The sequence below is a fragment of the Rhipicephalus microplus genome, chromosome 4 (genome assembly GCF_043290135.1).
Source record: "Rhipicephalus microplus isolate Deutch F79 chromosome 4, USDA_Rmic, whole genome shotgun sequence".
Taxonomy (NCBI): domain Eukaryota; kingdom Metazoa; phylum Arthropoda; class Arachnida; order Ixodida; family Ixodidae; genus Rhipicephalus; species Rhipicephalus microplus.
The window spans coordinates 129,815,091-129,833,630 of NC_134703.1; the positions used below are offsets into that span (position 1 = coordinate 129,815,091).

The following is an 18,540-nucleotide window of genomic DNA, read 5'->3' on the forward strand; positions in this document are numbered from 1 at the left end:
CCGAGTTATAGCCAAAATATATTAAGGTCAGCTAAAGTTGAACTTCTGTTATGGTGCGGCAACTATAAGTTAGAAATATATAACGTGAAAGTTCAGTATCTGTTGTGCTATAAGACAAAGGGCGTCGAAATAGGCCCTATATATATTGTCAAATTCTCCAACGGCGGCGTTTCGAGCCAATCAGGCATTGCCTGCAGTTTTGTGACCAATCAGCCATGACGAGATGGAGGATTCGTCCACACGGTAGAATTGAACAACGTCCAAAGTATATAATACCCTCGACAGCACAGACTTCCTTGATTTCGTGTGCGTCACTCACTTTATTCTTTATTCTTCAGTCTTTTATTATACACTGGAGCGAAAGAGTACAGCCAGCATTAAGACATCGTGATCCCCTTCACATACCTTCCAATAAAAATAAAATAAAATGAAAATTCGGTAACTCAGTGTTATAAAAAGCAGGATTTTTTTAAAATGTTCCTTATACCGAGAATGTCACCGTATACCGATGAGAACTCGTATTTGTACGATGTAAATGTAGTTAACGCAAACTTCCGAATCCTCGACACAGCCGGTCTCGGCCAGTCTACATGCCTGATGATGTAAAATTTCGCACTAAAGAAAAAGAAAATGAGGAAGCATCATGGCGATGACTTCATGAAAGCGTCTCGTGGACAGTAATGATGACGAAATGCATTCACAGGAACATGGTACGGGGCACAGTTTCTTGAATTCCGGTTTCACTTGCTGCGATTACGCAGGGCGAAATTACACCTGCGTGTGTGCCCCGCCGCGGTGGTCTAGTGGCTAAGGTACTCGGCTGCTGACCCGCAGGTCGCGGGTTCAAATCCCGGCTGCGGCGGCTGCATTTCCGATGGAGGCGGAAATGTCGAGGCCCGTGTGCTCAGATTTGGGTGCACGTTAAAGAACCCCAGGTGGTCAAAATTTCCGGAGCCCTCCACTACGGCGTCTCTCATAATCATATGGTGGTTTTGGGACGTTAAACCCCACAAATCAATCAATCAATCACCTGCGAGTGTAATATCGATCGTGCCGTGACACGTGCTGACACGCGTCATGACATGATCGATGCGCATCACGTTTTTGACCACTGATACGTAATTGGCCGCAATGGCGCGTTGTAATTGGCCATTGGCCCATTTATCCGCAAACAACGTTTTTTTTTTCTCGGAAATCACTCCGCCGTTTACGGACACTATCAAGCGTGTAGTTACCACAGGACATGCACAGCCTGCTTGTTCAGAGACGTGTATACCTTGTACTAACCTGTATACCCCATACTGCGTACTACGCAATCATGAAGACGCAGGCGATACGGATTATTATTACAACGCTCCATGAACCCTGTTGAAGTATCGCGATGAACGTAGCAAAAAAAAAAAAAAACCGGAAGCATAACCTGCGATGCAATCTTGCTCTTTGCTGAACTCGTGGGCGCTTCTATGGAACGCGCTGATCGTGAGTGTACGAGATCCGCGCACACATGATTATCTCAAATCGCGTGGACATAATGAGGTTAACCTACAGGTCTTGTTGCAGCCCAGGACTTCGTGCAGTAAGTATCGACTCAACAGTAACCTTTGTACATGTATACGCACAGCCTTGAACCATTTTTTCTGTAGCAGTGAGCGACCATTTGGGCTATAGCAAAAAGTTGTACACCACCTCTGCCGTTTTTGCTACATTCTTTTTGCGAAGTTGATAGCACTGGCAATTTTCGAAATCCGCGCACGTTTTTTGTGACGGCGGTTTTGTTTTGATGCAACACGCCATTGAAGAGGGCAACGCGGGATCACTGATCGAAGGTGAGAGAAGGTAAGAATTCGCGACGCAACCTCCAGGACGACATTCACATTGCCTTTTATTGACGTACCTTAACATTGTCGATTCTGGCAGGATTGATTAAGTGAAATATTTAGTGTCTTTGGGTGTTGCGAAATTTGCATAGCACAAGAAAGTTCGTGATATCAACGCTTAAACGAAACGTGCCAGCGGTAATTACTTGTAGTAACTACGTGTAGCAACACGGGGAAGCTTCAGCCTGGAACTAATGTTTCGGTGAGGACAATTTCTGAGAGCCCATATCAGCGTGGACAAATTCACAAAGGCATCTAGGGGCTATAGTTAAAAATGAGATAATACTTTAGCTAATCCATGCTTCTGGACACGCTGTTAACGAACGCGATCATATCAATAGCAAAGGGTATACTTACAGGAACAAAAATCTTTGTTCACTAGACCCCACAAACACAACTGCTACTTGTTTATTTGACATATTTTATGCGGGTGCTTATGTTAATCTCACACAGACCATGAAGGAACTGTCCTCATCTTGATAAAACAGGCCCTCCTCACTACCAAATGCTAACTTTTACTCTCCATCATGGTTGAAACCATCATGTTTTGTTGTTTCCGCGCTTTTGATAGCACACGTGTACTATTTGTATTGCTGCAGTGTAGGTTATTTAGAAAGCCCATGAAGTCTACAGGTGGTCGTACAAACCTGTGGACGTTGTACCGTAAGCTTGCGTTGCCTTCTTCGCCTTCGACGTGCATGTCCATGGTCCCAGAATTTTGGCTACATAAAATGGCCACAAATGCAGCTGGGCCAGAAGAACCCGGAGCGAGCATTGCGAGGTGTCATCGAGCGCAGCTGCACCAGACATTCGTCTCTTCGGTTACGCAGAAGTCGCATACAAAGGGGTCCGCCATAAAGTCCGCAACAAGTACGCCTTTGATTTTGTGTATCCCTCCATTTTCTTCTATCTCTCTTGTCACCACTTCATCTCCTCCCAGAGTGCAGTGTAGCAAACCAGACGTGCATCCAGTTAACCTCCCTGCTTTAACTTGCTCTCTGTTTCTCGGTGCAGGTTACTAGAGTTACGTTCTGTAATTTGAAAACTCTGAACGCAAGAAGACCTTAGATATAACAATGCACATGAACAACATTACAGAGCTTGTCCTTTTGCGTGCACTGCTGGCACATTTGAGCTCTCATGTCACATTGAACACTCCGTCTGATTTGCATATGAACATTGTTTTCCAGTCAAAAGTTCATTTGTAACTCACCCTTCCTGTACTTCAAGGAAAACGATTAATATTTACTTTTTCTATTTAGTCATTATACTTGTAATCTAGGCTATATGACAAAAGTTTGTAAGCAATGCTCTTGAAGAAGTGAACAAAGTATATATAGGCCACTAACCGGAGCTTAGTAAGGAATATACAGTTCTGTTGGTAAGATAACACTACTGAATTGCATGAATACTTTCACGTGACATTTACGAAGAGTGAATGATCGGCATGCCTCGAAAATGACAAGTCCACCTGCCTAAATGCCGGCTCCAACGCCCACCTCTCTTTTTACGAATTCCGCACTTCTAGAGAAAGAGACATGCAGGAGGGAAAGCACGAAGGATAACATGAATTACATTGTGAGAATTTCGCACCAGCCATAACTGTGTGCTCACGAATCGAGACAAGATATGAACGTTGAAAGTTAACACGGTAATTAAAGGACTAGGTCATTAAGGGAGTATGCTCTGAGCTTGAAAACAGGGTTGTATTTCTATCTTACCCCCTTCGCGATAAATCAGGTAGAAAATTTAGACGACATTATCGTTTACCTCTACTGTCTCTTTATAAAGCAGCATATTTTCTGTCATAAGCGTGAAGTCTGCATAGACACGTGATTGCAAACTAAGGCACTCAAAGTTACATACTTCGGCACCAATCCATAGGGGCGTCAGTCGCTGGATGTGATAACAGAAAAGAGAGTTTCCTTAGCCTCTTTGAGGGCGCACAAGGTACGTATATGGTCTTAAAGTTAGTTCCGCGGCAGTCATGACAGAACTCTGATATAAATGTACAGAAACGGAAAGCAAGTGACTAACTGCAGCAGCGATAGTGTTTTATATCAGCAGGTGCTCCAGTATAGTTACGGAGGCTTATTGTAGCCAACCTCAACCACACAAGTTTGCCCTTTTATAAAACTCGCAAAAAATGTCGTGCGTTTCGTTGCACTTCTGACAGGGAAGAAGTAAAGTAGGAGAGAGGGGGGAAGGCAGAGATGTATAAGCATGTCTGGCAGTAATATTAGCCAACACATGCGCATAGACAGGCTTTGGTGCCACTGGCCTAAGCTCGAAATAACGCATAAAGCAGTGAGAGCCCATACTTCGTAAGCCTGTAGCTGTAAAGCCGACCAAATCGAATCGCATAAGCAATCCTGTGATGTGGACTTAGCATTCGTGAAGCATTTGAGTTATGCTATCCGAATACTACCATACCAATACAAAGCAATCGTAATCATCTTTTCCGGAAATACATAAAATTTTCGGCCTTGACCGCGTTTGTGAAGGTGTTTCAGAAATTGTGTCCGAAAATTCTATAAACACGCGAAAAACGCTATTTGTTCGATGTCAGCATATGTACTTTTTTTCGCTGCGCGAATATCTTGACATCACTAGAAAGATCAATCATATCGGTAATATAAAATTAATTAACTATTTGATTATTGGAGGAAAGAGGTCAGGTCCAAGAGTAAAAATCGAGCCTATTCTGCAAAGAGCCTATTCGTGCTTTCAGATTTGCGAAAAAGCGGACGCTGGTGATTTCAGCACCGCAACACAAAACACTTCCACTGTTATACTCTTTCAAAACGTCCAGAGTGAGCTACAGAGTAGTTAAATCAACCGTCGATCGACTTCGCTTGGTGGGTGTGCGGACTCTGCGCGTGATTATAGTTAACATCTAGCTTACCTTATTTTGGGGAATTTCGAGACATATTTATTGAAGCACTGTGCATAGACAAACTTCATGGCTAACAGTTCTTGCTTAGATGAACGAAGCTGCTGTCCGTAATTATCTAAACAATCACTGAACCGTAAATATAAACAGGCGTATCGCTTACTCCTTGAGCTAAATTGCATGCTGGAAGTTTCATTTTCTTTCATGAAACAACTTACAAAATCCTTATTGAAAGCGCATATGCCATATGGCAATGTATACATGGGCACTTCAGTGAGAACATCTTGTTGACCTTTCTTATTTATTGTTTTTACCTCTACATAATTCGTATCGCATTAACGTTTGGTCTTCCTACGGCAAACATAATAGAAGCGCAAACATGATAGCCTAGAGTTTCTGCCACGTTATGCAAATACCAGATTATAGTTATTGGCGATGCGACGGATCTGCTGTATAGAAAAAACCACTGGCAACGAGGGAGACATCTTCCGTAATACTTTATACGTTTAGCATTCTTACGCCTACTTCCCGCAATCATTTACCGCGCGCTCAACGTTGCGAAATCACTCAGAAAAGTTCATATCCGGGCCTAAAGGAAGCTTTTCGGGTACATGGTTGTCCCGCATTAGCCGTCGCTACAAGCACACAGCACTCTACACTCCATTACGCGAGGTTCCCCCCAGAAAAAGGGGGCATTCGGTGGCCCCTCACGATCACCTGTAAATCGATGCAAGCGCGCTCAAACGGACGCCAACGGCGCATGCCGCAGGAGAAGCTACCCCGAAACACGCGGCCTCGGCATGCCGTAATGGCGGCCTTTCGCCATTTTTCTCCCGCCTTCCTCCTCCTCCTACTTCCATCTCACCCGCTCGCCCTTCGCCTTCCTTTCCTTCGCGAGGCGCGCTCTGCAGCGAAGGTCATCCATCACTGTCGATGGCTGCCCTTAAAAATCCATCGTCCTCATCAGCGCATGCGCGGCCCCCTGAACTTCCCCCACTTTCCAGTTTCTCTCTGCCTTCAGAGGCGCGCCGCCGCCACGTTGCTTCCCTGTGCCTACGAACATGTCTCGTTCCTCCTCTCACACAGTTCACTCCTTGAGTTTAGCGTTGGCCTGCGTGCATAGGGAGTGCTTGTTTACGACGCGATACCGACGCTCGCTCGCCGGAGGCTCATCGCTTCGATCGCTCGATTTTCGGCAACCGACCGGGAGTCCCGTGAACTAAGAGAGTCGACCCAAGCAGGGAACGTCAGAGCATTGTTGCAAACGTTCTCGCCTATGAATACGTCATCTGTTGTTTACAATCGCGTGGGAAAGTTGTCAGCTTCGACTATACGTCCGCAAAACCGTTCGTATGTTCAGTAAACGAGGTGGTATGTGCTTTGGAGGCAGTAATGTTGTAGGCCAGCGTGCTCAGGTTTGGGTGCACGTTAAACAACCCCAAGTGGTCGAAATTTCCGGAGCCCTCCACTACGGCGTCTCTCATAATCATATGGTGGTTTTGGAACAGTAAACCCCACATATCAATCAATCAATCAATCAATCAATCAATCAATCAGGTGGTATGTGCTTCACCACAATGCGTGGGCCGTAAAGCGTTGATAATTACCACCAGCAGTATTTCGGTGAACAGGATTCATCATTACTTTTGGTGTGAGCAAGAAGCGTATTACGTGATGGTCCGTGTGCACATATACAATGCTTACAATTCATGAAACAACACACGAATAAGTTAAACCGAAAGACGTTACTGTCGAAAAAACAAAATAATGAGAAATACGTTGAATCCCCGACTTCTAAAATCGGACTTTTACCTGATAATAAGTGCTCCAGGGTGATCGCCGCTGAAAAAGCAACAAGAACAGTGTTAGATGGCCGCGAACAGTGCACTAACAAGTGACATGGAACGATATCAGAATACAATTTCACATGGAATCGATACTAGCCTTTTAGCAGTAGTCGTTTCTATAGCTGTAATTCCTCAAGAATCACATGCACTGCAGTAAACGAAAGTTCTCGTGCAGTCATTGTCCACCACAATGAAAGCAATGTGGCCACGAAGAGAAACCACGGTTTCCTTTGAAGCCTTAGCCAAGTGAGGCGGTGAGGTTTGTATACCATATAAACGCGAGAAATATGGCAGCATGGTTAATATCCCACAAGCAGATGGTGTGCGCAGTTCTTGAAACACCTCAGAGCCATTCACACCAGGAAAGACAGTTTTACAGGCTGTTGGTATACCAGATGAACGCAGCGCAGAAGTCCCTGTGTATACTGCATGCTGCAGCTCCAAAAAGCCGCAGACTGACGCAATAGATAAACGCTGTCTGCTGAATATTCTGCCGGTTAATGCGTGTGGTTTTCGCGTCAGCTCTCGTTTGTCGTCTCGTACTTAATTTAACGAGCGTTTACTAGTATACCTATATGTTTCTACGTCATCGGAAATAGCCGCAAAATCCAGCATGCGTAATATGCGGCTGTAAATAAACGCCTGCGCAACTTCTCTGAGAGTACCGTCGCCTGATCGTGCATGAAAATGATTCCTGAAACCAGAATTATCGAACCGTGTTGCTAGCTATAATCAGCCACAAATAAACGCGCGCTTGAGAGGCAGTAATTGTGTCAGCATTAAAAATAAAACACAATACGAGATAATATTGCCACCAATATATTCAATGATGCCAAGAAAAAGATAACTATAATCTGGACAGAACTATACACTAAAGCATTACTTCAGAAACGAAGATCAGTTCACGTGCAAATAAAGCGTATTCACTCTTATAACTCCAGTACTGGTTAATGTTTGTTATCTGCTAACTATTGTTGGTTACTGTTGTCGATAAGCTAGAAAAGAGTAACAAAACCATACAATTGAACTCTTTTCTGCTATTATGACTCTGCCTGACATCATTAAATGCTTTTCGTCGTATAAGGAAGACTCCCCGATATTAATCGCGACTTGCATTCTTCGGAAAAGCAAGGGGTAAGCAAGCTGTAATGAACAAGTGTTTCGTTGCAGGTGCTAAATTAGTCGTTAACACTGTTTCGATATGTCGCCGCTATCATTAGATACCACATGGACCTGGGGAAGGGTAATATGCAAACTAAATATCGAACGCAGACGTCTAGAACAGTCAGTAATCTCCAAAGTACTTCTTTATGCTCTTAAATTTATTTGTCCTATCAGGAGTGAATTCCAGTGTTCAGAGGAGAATAGATGCTTTAGCAATATATATAGAAGCAGAGTTGTATAAGGCTTGTTTACCCTATACAAGAAAAGCTTTCACCTCTGTTCATAAGCTAACAGATTATAAGAGATAATAAATCCGAATATAAGCTGCGTATAGTCCTGATAACGCACTCACGAAGTCACGCGCACAAGACGATGACCATGGTTCTTGTTATAGAACTAAACAGCGAACAGAGAAAAATGATTTTTTTTCCAATTACGCAAAGGAAAATAACTTGTTTTCAGGTGCAGCTTAATAATTACGAAGAGTGAATTGAAAGTAGTTGAACGGAAGAAGATAGACTCTTTCCCGTCGGTGAGATCTGATATACGATTCAAAGATTGTCGGTTTACGGAGAATGCGGTTTTCTGAGCACCGCTCTTCTCAACGTTCGTTAGAATTACTACCCAATTAAACACAAGTGATGTCACCGGTACTTTCCCGGGCTGAGTCATCTGTTGGATTCAGTTAGAACTATTTATAATGAATTGTAGCATACATGTTGAACAGCCAACAGTTTATTCAAACCCAATCGCTTGCCGATATAAACGTGCATAAATGTTCTGAACCTGCGCTCATTTATTTTTGTTTTTTGTTTTCTTCGAAACTCACCCAACTGCATACGAATCAACAGATGTTTTCTTTCGCCGTCTGCAGTATTTATAAGAGCACCGTTTCTTCAAAACACCGCTTCAAGAAATAAACTCGCTTTCAAGCTGAGAAGGGCGTTCCTTCGGAGCTCATTACAATTCAGGGCGCATACAGAGTGCACCTTCACGGTTCGTCTCTTCGCGGTCGTTCTAAAACAGAGCTGCAATTTTTACGCGCGGTTTTCAACGGGAAACATCTGCCACTTGAGGAACGCTAGGGGAGAGCTTCAGCGAGGTCATCTGGCTTATTATTATTGCGTAGGCTCTTTGTTACTTGGTATATCTGGTTACGTGTTCCCCAGTGGTGTTTGTGCAGACACGGCCGCATACAGACAAATGCTGTAGGGGATCAAGCGCATAACCAGAACAGAGTAGCCTAAGTGTTTCTTATTCTAAGCCTGCAGTAACGAGGCAAATTAAGCCAACCGAAAAGGCAAGTTGGAGCACTGTATAACTCAGTTGCTTTTCGTTTACCCATGGACGGCGCGCTTTGTTAATTATTGCGCGCCAAAACTTTGGGACCGATTGCGAGTGGAATTGCGCGCGTCATCGGGATGGAAGCTCGAGGGTAAGAAGCAGAAGGAAAATTAATTAGCATCGACGGGCGCTGCTGGTGCAGAGCTTAATTATGGCCAGTTTCTGCGCAGGTATACACGCGCCGCAAAGAGGTTTCTCGGAGTTACAAGAAACAAAGATGTGGAAAGCGAATACGAGTTTGGAATTGGGAGCTGCCGTATAGAGCAGCGTGGCAAGAGCTCTTCGCCGCAGGGCAGCATAAATCTTGCGGCGTTCAACCGACAGCCGCGGAAGGATGACGGCGCGGAAGACCACGGCATTCTGCTGTATTCTCCGCTTCCAAAGATTGCTTTCTCCCTATACGCATTTTGCTTTTCTCACGCAGGAGAGAAAAACGCCTCAGGCGATGTGGTCACTCGGCAATCTACATACAAAGGATGCATAGGGTGAATCGAGGCGTCGGCTAAGGGTAGATATATGTTCTTAGGATTTAAAGAGAGCATGATTTTCGTCGTAACAGCCGCGTTAGGAGTCAGAGTAGTGAGAAACGTGACGACAAAGTGCTTAACAAAGAAAAATGCAGGAAAGGGACGCTTGTAAAAGAAGGTATGGGTTAGGAGAGGGGATCCTATCTACATCGCTATTTGATGGTTACAATGAGGCTTTATTTAGGAGCATTGGAGATGAAAATCCTGATAAGAAAGTGTGTTTGTATTGCTACAAACGACTTTTTCTTCTTTTTTTTTCACACATAGTTGTGGTGTCTAGGCGACAGCTTTGTTAGTTCAACACTGCTGTAGCCGCTACTTTCACTGTTTCAATAATTTTCTTTACTTTGTGTCCAGCAGTCTGTATTTTAACAATGTGCCAACAGTCTTTTTCCCTCCAGTGGCTACCTATTAGGTGCTGTAAAACTCTCGCACGCAGCCGATAAACACAAACTTGATAAACTAAAATAAGTAAAGTGAGGGAAAATAAAAAGACAGGCGATCTCGAAAGATAGTATACGGTCGTTTGCTAAGATTGTTATATTTACAGGAATAGTTTGCAATAAACCACCTGCAGCTGCAGTCATGAGTGCACTATAGAAGAAATTGAGAGCTGACCGTGAAGAAAGGCAGCGGCCAACATTTCTTGCATATAAGACGATCGTCACAGTCACAACTCCCCAATTAGTAAGTTTCATACGATACCTTTGAAACACCTATAGTTCCGGCTTTACATTCGTCCGGTAGTGCGTGTGTCTTGACGTATTGCCACATCAAGGCGGTCATGGCAGGGGCGGTATTCATTTCATGGTAAATGCTCCAGCTAAATAATACATGATGCTGGTCGTGCAAAGGGCGCCAGCATTGTATATATATATTTTCAGTTTTTCAGTTTCAGTTTATTTTGGGACATAGTTACATGACATGTTACGTGACATGACAGCGAGTTACCTGTCAGAAATCTTTATATGTATGTATGTATGTATGTATGTATGTATGTATGTATGTATGTATGTATGTATGTATGTATGTATGTATGTATGTATGTATGTATGTATGTATGTATGTATGCATGCATGCATGCATGCATGCATGCATGCATGCATGCATGTATGTATGTATGTATGTATGTATGTATGTATGTATGTATGTATGTATGTATGTATGTATGTATGTATGTATGTATGTATGTATGTATGTATGTATGTATGTATGTATGTATGTATGTATGTGCGTGTGTATGTATGTATGTATGTATGTATGTATGTATGTATGTGCGCGCGCGCGCGCGCGCGTGTGTGTGTGTGTGTGTGTGTGTGTGTGTGTGTGTGTGTGTGTGTGTGTGTGTGTGTGTGTGAATGACGACCGAGAGAGTAAAAACGATTACGAAAAATGTCATCCCGATGCTCCGCCACTCTGGAAAAATATTTACGCCTATAAACTCGTTTCGCCGTCCCATGGCTACCAGCTGCACCTGAACGGCCATATGAGGCTATTTACTATACCCTTAATATCGAGCTTAACAACACTAGCGGTAAAAAAGGCCTAGTTCAAAAAACAATGTGTCGATTGCGACCACTTCGTCGGCATAGCGAAAGCTGAAGGATGGAATTACGCGGCGAAACTTGGAAATGTACTTCATTAGAGAGTTTTAGTGCTGCGGAATGGTGCTACGTACGCATCACGCAAGCGCCTTGCGTTACGTGGCGTCGTTTGCCACTAATTGGCTTTTAGTACGCCGTAGCACCCGCGTACGTAACGAGCGTGAAGCGTGTTGCGTCATCTGGTATATCAAAATAGAAGTACGTGTTGTTGACAGCCAGTGTGAGCCAATCCAAGTGTTATAGCCAGATTATGGCCATATTTTAAGCCACAGAGCCGGTCGGTGCTTGCCTTCGATGCCGCCATTTTGCATAACGAAGTCTCGCACTGTCGCGAACTTGTTCGAGAGCGGCGCGATCACCTCATACGTACGCACGCACGCCTCTCATGCGTGCGTACGTAGCGGCTGCGTACGTAATGCGATACGTGCGCGTTGCGGTCTGCGCATGCGCACTACGCAGAACGTGGCGTCCTTACGTACGCAGCGCTGCCACGTACGCAGCGTACGCAGTACTAAAACTCTCTATTGACTCCACTGTCTGTCGCACTTACCCTAAGCTTTACTCGGAATGAAAAGGTGGTAAGTAACAAGACACGTCTATTTGTTTATAGCTGCGACTCACTCTTTCCTATATTACACGTGGAGCTTAGAATTGAAACAACAATACACCGTCTTTACGCAATATAATTTTTTAGGGTTTTGTGGTCAGGTATGCCTCAATTTAATGCGAAGTGGAATTTGAAAATATTGTGCCAGCAGGATGCAGTATAATACTGCTTATTACTCCAGAAAAGTTGCTCCAGAAGGAATAGTCGAACTGATGTGTCACGCATACGATATAGTTGGGAGCGCGAGGAACATCACGGACTCACCGACATGAATACATAATGCTACCCAATTAAACTTACAAGAATAGTATTAGTTGACACGAGAGGCTGCACATGGAGTTGTTTTTCATAGCATTACAAAATTTTGTTTATCTAGAGGTCCCAGCGCACTATTAATATGGTTGTTTTTTTCTACATAGTGCGTAAATAAGCTTGGAGTGCCGAGATAAAGCAGTGCTAAAGTTGAAAAACCTTATGGTTCCTGTCTGGATAACTTCCGCCAAAAATATGTGCGACGCTATATATATATATATATATATATATATATATATATATATATATATATATATATATATATATATATACGCAAGCCCTGGTCCGCCAGTTGGCTGGCCAAGGACTCACATAACAAACACTCATAGCATGGTCTTGGGAGACCATGAAAAAAGGTGTCATTAGTGTTCATTTATATCTCGCTAAAAACCGTCCGCTCACGTGCATCAGCTACGCACACATGGGCTGTGTTCCAATACTCACCGTAGACAGCTAAATAGATATCTAAATGGACGGCGGCCATCTTAAGTCCCATTCAAAGTCTCACGTAGCCGGCGAAATAGACAGCTCCGAGAAGACCCCATCGTAGACAAGTATACGATGCAGGCTACTTTGCTGTGTAAACAAGATGGCGGCTCAGCCAATCGTTCAGATAGATCAAATCTCGCCGGAATCGCCGTCTGCACACAAGCAGACGCTTTCCCAGACGTTCAATGTGAGTGACGTTTATTTATTTTTGATTTCAACGCGTAATAAGCCAGAAAATACAACTGTTATGTTTTTTATTTTAGCTTTTTCTTCTCGACGCGAGGTGGCGCATCATCGCGTAGGAGCCGTCCAGACGTGTTCCGATTCTCGGACAGCATGGGCTCGGTGCTGTCTCCTAAGCAGTCTGTGTAGACTGTCTACGTACTGTCTAAGAAGTGGGACGCAACCATGGAGGAGCGCTTTGAGGTACCGCGACAAGAACCATGGGATAACTTGGATCCTAGTTTACCGAATCTCTTCTTCAACTTTAAGCGGTAAAGCATACATACCTGCAGCGCCAAGTATTTACACAAAATAACTAGTCACCCGTTTTCCACATCCCGAAAGGCGAACATTTTTTGCATGCGTTAAATGCAAGACTCTCAGCGCGCTTTGCATGCATAAATAAAAACGGCGTGCCAGAAAAGGGACATCCATTATCGCTTTTCTTGTTCCTAATCTCTACAACGCGCAGACAGTCCATTTTTCTTTTTCTTATGTGCGTCACTATAGGATGCCGCTTCTCATTCGCGAGGCAGTGCCTATGCCGAACGTGCATCGCATGCGACGGAGAACGAACACTCGGTTGCGTTCAGCGCAAAAGCCCAAAACGAACACATGCACGCGGCGAACCACGGCGAGGGCGAACGAAGCCAACCCACCCGCAGCTTATCCTGCGCGATATGTCCTACAAGGGCGACAATCGCAATCCACTCACTGCGACCGGCACGAGCCGTGAATACGCAAGCAGCATCTCCCTTTCTCGGACCCCTCAACCAACGTGCATCTATAAATCGACGCACACTCGAGCAAGGCATCCATACGCGCGCTACAGCGTCGAGGAGCAGTCCTATAGATAGATGTGTGGGGTTTAACATTCCAAAACCACCCTATGGCTATGAGAGACGCCGTAGTGGAGGGCTCCGGAAATTTCCACCACCTGGAGTGTTTTAACGTGCACCCGAATCTGAGCACACGGGCCCACAGCTTTTTCGCTTCCATCGAAAATGCAACCGCTGCAGTCTGGGATTCGATCCCGCGACCTGCGGGTCAACAGCCGAGTCACTTTAGCCACTAGAACACCGTGGTGGGGCGGAGAAGCCCGCGGTGCATGCTGCACTATCGCTGACGACTACGAAAGTTACTTAACTCGGTTGGTCTGTCTTACTCAACACAAAAAGTAAAAAGAACGATAAAAAAACGTCCACCGAACAGTATACGATGCAACCACAAACAAATCTAAATGCATGTCAATAACCCGGCGATCTATTTCTCCCCCCTGTACCTACAGAATTAACGCCGTTCCCCTCCAGCATGTCTCTTCATATAAGTACCTCGGCGTTTACATTACCAACAATCTATCTTGGCACACGCTTGTTACCTACATCTGTAATAACGCTAACCGAACGCTAGGATACTTACGCCGCAACTTTTCTCGCGCTCCGCTGTCCCTCAAAATTCTATTATACCGATCACTAATTCGCCCAAAGCTTGAGTACGCGTCCGCTATATGGGATCCCGTACAGCAAAATTTAATTAACGCGTTAGAATCTGTTCAGAACCGCTCAGTTCGGTTCATTTGTTCTAATTATTCCCGTACTGCTAGCATATCAGAAATGAAATCTAACCTTGACCTACCCAATTTAACTGTCCGGAGGAAACTGGCGCGACTGCATTTTTTTCATAAGATATTTTTTCACAATCCATCAACGAAGCGAGACCTCATTTCACAACCGTCCTACCACTCATCGCGCATTGATCACCAGCATAAGGTTGCCATTCCGTTTTGCCGCACCAAATTCTTTTCAGCAGCCTTCTTACCGAAAACAGCCGCCGATTGGAGCCACCTTCCCTCTTCCGTTGTAACAATAACAGACCCTTTGTTATTCAAGACTGCAATTTCTCAGCAATGCTTGTAACTATACGCAGTTTCCATTATCTATCTTTGTCTTGTATGTGCTTGAATTCTTACTTATACATTTTTAGTTGACTTATGTTGCCTTCCTGATTTGCGCATCTGACACTTGTTTCTTTATTTTGTCTTTTTTTTTCTTGTGTGTTATAAATGTTGTACCCACCCCCTCTGTAATGCCCTACGGGCCCTGAGGGTATTCTAATAAATAAATAAATAAATAAACCTATTAGAGTTGCGTACAACCAAGCTCAACCGCATACAGTAAGCTCGGCAATCTAGTATTCCTAATTTTTATTCAAGAGGGCTCTTTGGTTCATGTTAATTTTAATGCAGAACCACAACAATCTGCTTTGGTAGCAGTCTTGTGACAGTTCGTAACGAAAGAGAAAGAAAGGAGGAGGTCAGGTAGGTTAACCAGAAAGTATATATTATCCGGTGTACCATTCCTTTATATATATATATATATATATATATATATATATATATATATATATATATATATATATATATATATATATATAATAATGAGATATAACAGACAGTAATGCCAAGGAAGGTACAGGGGAAGTTATTAACATTAATGGAATGTAAATAAGAAGAAAGAAAAGTGGATGAAAAAATTACCAACTGTAAGCAGGAATCGAACCTACGACCTTCGAATTACGCGTTCGATGCTCTAACCACTGAGCTATTACAGCGGCACTCCCTCCATCCACTTTTTTTTTGGGTTTTTATCTGTGAATTTAGAAGTAGGAGCGACAGTCAGCGCCATCTATAAGCCAAACAACGAGTGTGAAAACACTCTTATGCGCATGTTTGGCGTCACGTAGCACGTGAACTTATTATGAGCGGGCAGCTGATTAATTGTCCCTCTTATACAACCTAAACACACCAAGTCTGCCAGTACGAGACCCTCGTTCAATGAAATAAGGGAAAGAAGTGTATACCTAAGGGCTCGTTTTTCCGTGTTTTTAACACAATAATAATGAGATATAACAGACAGTAATGCCAAGGAAGGTACAGGGGAAGTTATTAACATTAATGGAATGTAAATAAGAAGAAAGAAAAGTGGATGAAAAAATTACCAACTGTAAGCAGGAATCGAACCTACGACCTTCGAATTACGCGTTCGATGCTCTAACCACTGAGCTATTACAGCGGCACTCCCTCCATCCACTTTTTTTTTGGGTTTTTATCTGTGAATTTAGAAGTAGGAGCGACAGTCAGCGCCATCTATAAGCCAAACAACGAGTGTGAAAACACTCTTATGCGCATGTTTGGCGTCACGTAGCACGTGAACTTATTATGAGCGGGCAGCTGATTAATTGTCCCTCTTATACAACCTAAACACACCAAGTCTGCCAGTACGAGACCCTCGTTCAATGAAATAAGGGAAAGAAGTGTATACCTAAGGGCTCGTTTTTCCGTGTTTTTAACACAATAATAATGAGATATAACAGACAGTAATGCCAAGGAAGGTACAGGGGAAGTTATTAACATTAATGGAATGTAAATAAGAAGAAAGAAAAGTGGATGAAAAAATTACCAACTGTAAGCAGGAATCGAACCTACGACCTTCGAATTACGCGTTCGATGCTCTAACCACTGAGCTATTACAGCGGCACTCCCTCCATCCACTTTTTTTTTGGGTTTTTATCTGTGAATTTAGAAGTAGGAGCGACAGTCAGCGCCATCTATAAGCCAAACAACGAGTGTGAAAACACTCTTATGCGCATGTTTGGCGTCACGTAGCACGTGAACTTATTATGAGCGGGCAGCTGATTAATTGTCCCTCTTATACAACCTAAACACACCAAGTCTGCCAGTACGAGACCCTCGTTCAATGAAATAAGGGAAAGAAGTGTATACCTAAGGGCTCGTTTTTCCGTGTTTTTAACACAATAATAATGAGATATAACAGACAGTAATGCCAAGGAAGGTACAGGGGAAGTTATTAACATTAATGGAATGTAAATAAGAAGAAAGAAAAGTGGATGAAAAAATTACCAACTGTAAGCAGGAATCGAACCTACGACCTTCGAATTACGCGTTCGATGCTCTAACCACTGAGCTATTACAGCGGCACTCCCTCCATCCACTTTTTTTTGGGTTTTTATCTGTGAATTTAGAAGTAGGAGCGACAGTCAGCGCCATCTATAAGCCAAACAACGAGTGTGAAAACACTCTTATGCGCATGTTTGGCGTCACGTAGCACGTGAACTTATTATGAGCGGGCAGCTGATTAATTGTCCCTCTTATACAACCTAAACACACCAAGTCTGCCAGTACGAGACCCTCGTTCAATGAAATAAGGGAAAGAAGTGTATACCTAAGGGCTCGTTTTTCCGTGTTTTTAACACAATAATAATGAGATATAACAGACAGTAATGCCAAGGAAGGTACAGGGGAAGTTATTAACATTAATGGAATGTAAATAAGAAGAAAGAAAAGTGGATGAAAAAATTACCAACTGTAAGCAGGAATCGAACCTACGACCTTCGAATTACGCGTTCGATGCTCTAACCACTGAGCTATTACAGCGGCACTCCCTCCATCCACTTTTTTTTTGGGTTTTTATCTGTGAATTTAGAAGTAGGAGCGACAGTCAGCGCCATCTATAAGCCAAACAACGAGTGTGAAAACACTCTTATGCGCATGTTTGGCGTCACGTAGCACGTGAACTTATTATGAGCGGGCAGCTGATTAATTGTCCCTCTTATACAACCTAAACACACCAAGTCTGCCAGTACGAGACCCTCGTTCAATGAAATAAGGGAAAGAAGTGTATACCTAGGGGCTCGTTTTTCCGTGTTTTTAACACAATAATAATGAGATATAACAGACAGTAATGCCAAGGAAGGTACAGGGGAAGTTATTAACATTAATGGAATGTAAATAAGAAGAAAGAAAAGTGGATGAAAAAATTACCAACTGTAAGCAGGAATCGAACCTACGACCTTCGAATTACGCGTTCGATGCTCTAACCACTGAGCTATTACAGCGGCACTCCCTCCATCCACTTTTTTTTTGGGGTTTTTATCTGTGAATTTAGAAGTAGGAGCGACAGTCAGCGCCATCTATAAGCCAAACAACGAGTGTGAAAACACTCTTATGCGCATGTTTGGCGTCACGTAGCACGTGAACTTATTATGAGCGGGCAGCTGATTAATTGTCCCTCTTATACAACCTAAACACACCAAGTCTGCCAGTACGAGACCCTCGTTCAATGAAATAAGGGAAAGAAGTGTATACCTAAGGGCTCGTTTTTCCGTGTTTTTAACACAATAATAATGAGATATAACAGACAGTAATGCCAAGGAAGGTACAGGGGAAGTTATTAACATTAATGGAATGTAAATAAGAAGAAAGAAAAGTGGATGAAAAAATTACCAACTGTAAGCAGGAATCGAACCTACGACCTTCGAATTACGCGTTCGATGCTCTAACCACTGAGCTATTACAGCGGCACTCCCTCCATCCACTTTTTTTTTGGGTTTTTATCTGTGAATTTAGAAGTAGGGGCGACAGTCAGCGCCATCTATAAGCCAAACAACGAGTGTGAAAACACTCTTATGCGCATGTTTGGCGTCACGTAGCACGTGAACTTATTATGAGCGGGCAGCTGATTAATTGTCCCTCTTATACAACCTAAACACACCAAGTCTGCCAGTACGAGACCCTCGTTCAATGAAATAAGGGAAAGAAGTGTATACCTAAGGGCTCGTTTTTCCGTGTTTTTAAC

The 18,540-nt window shown here is 43.4% G+C and overlaps 1 long non-coding RNA gene across 2 annotated transcripts in view; it reads right to left on the reverse strand.

Annotated features, from left to right (window-relative positions):
* Positions 1-18,540, reverse strand: part of LOC119171457 (uncharacterized) — a 198,486-nt gene that overhangs the window by 15,519 nt on the left and 164,427 nt on the right. For both annotated transcript variants that reach the window (XR_012894976.1, XR_012894975.1), the window contains exon 5: positions 6,583-6,612. This is a non-coding gene — a long non-coding RNA (uncharacterized LOC119171457). The remainder of the gene's footprint in view (positions 1-6,582; positions 6,613-18,540) is intronic.